This window comes from Dama dama, chromosome 30, assembly GCF_033118175.1.
Source record: "Dama dama isolate Ldn47 chromosome 30, ASM3311817v1, whole genome shotgun sequence".
NCBI lineage: Eukaryota > Metazoa > Chordata > Mammalia > Artiodactyla > Cervidae > Dama > Dama dama.
The window spans coordinates 86,461,116-86,462,744 of record NC_083710.1 but is presented as its reverse complement, the minus strand read 5'-3'; positions in this window follow the sequence as shown (position 1 = coordinate 86,462,744).

Below are 1,629 nucleotides of genomic sequence, written 5' to 3'. Positions count from 1 at the left end.
TAACTTTAGATATAGAAAAGACACCTAGTGGCCCAATGTCAAGAAAGAAAAGTTTTTAGCAGTGTAGTAAGTATTTCACTATTTTTATGACCAAGATGAAATAAAAAGTTTAACATTATAGTATCCTTATACAAATATAAAATTTTGACTCATATTAACAAAATAGATTTAGAAGCTTTTAGACCTTTTAGTGACCTAAACAGGATTTTCTGAAGTCAAATAAAATTTTTAATAATGGCTTTTGTCTAATAAAAGCATTGCAAGAAAAATATAGTTGGCATATTTGGACTTGTAAATACATCTTTTTAAGTTGAAGGCTAAAATTCCTCTTTTAAATGTGAAATGTGAACAAGTTTATTTTTTAAGGTTAAGTCAGGCTCATGAATAAAATACCTTGTTAATCATCAGGATGGGTGTGCACAGTCATGTTCGAATCTTAACAACCCCGTGGACTGTAGCCTGCCAGGCTCATCTGTCCATGGGATTTTCCAGGCAAGAATATGGGAGTGGGTTGCCATTTCCTCCAAGGAATCTTCCCAGCCCAGGGATTGAACCCATGTCTCCCACATCCCTTGCATTGGCAGGCGGATTCTTTACCGTTGCACCACCTTAAAAGCACCTTGTTAATTATGTTATTAGCTAAATCAGGGGAGATTGAGTAATGGTCTAAAAACTTAAAGTTATATCAGTTTGATTTTTTAAATCTCTTGCAATTTTAAACGTACTTGGCCTACACTTAATTTTTTTTCTAAAATAGAGCATATTTTAAAGAAAGTATTTTTATATGAATTTGTACTTCAGTATAAATAGCATTCACAAAGAGTGGTTTTCCTACATATGGCCCATTGAAAAGGTATTGGAATGGTATGTGTGTTGTAACTCTCTCTACAGAGAAGTAAATTGCTTTGATTTTTTAAAATAACTTATTTTTTCTTAGATTATTTAAAGTGTGTAGTATGTGTAAATATAAATATATTATGTCTGGATTTATGTACCAAATATGTAAAACCAAAATATACCAAATTTTGGGATGCAGCCTATACATTTTGAAAAATATGTTTCATGACATCAGTTAAATATTTGGAATTTAGTACTTGAGAAACTGTGTGTAGATTGTTTGTAAGTAGTTCTTTTATCCAAACAGATGGACAAATGTATGTTATTTTGTTGTATTTCTTAATTTAAATAAAATATTTAATATGCTATTAAAATAATTTCATGTTTATTTTCAAAATTCATAATTGTTATTTTAGTCAAGTAGATGTTAAGGCAGCAATGTCATTTTGACTGATTTAAGTCAGTTCAAGTTGAACATCCTTTGTGTTTCATATTACTAAATGAGCTTTATTAAAAATTTTAAATTTATACAGTTTTATACAATGTCTATTGAGAAAAATTGCAAAACGTGTAGTGAAGAGAAAAGTACACAATTTTACCACCAAAGGTAATAACATCTACTATTTTAGGAAAGTACAGAGTACGTGGTTTCAGTCTCACCAAGTATGAAATAAGCTCTCATGCTTTATGTGACTAGCTCTTCTCCGTGAACGGTGAGAGTATCTACGGTCCCTGAGCTGTACCGGCTGCTGCACCGAATTCCGTTGACTGGCTCGTGACGTGCTGCGGCAG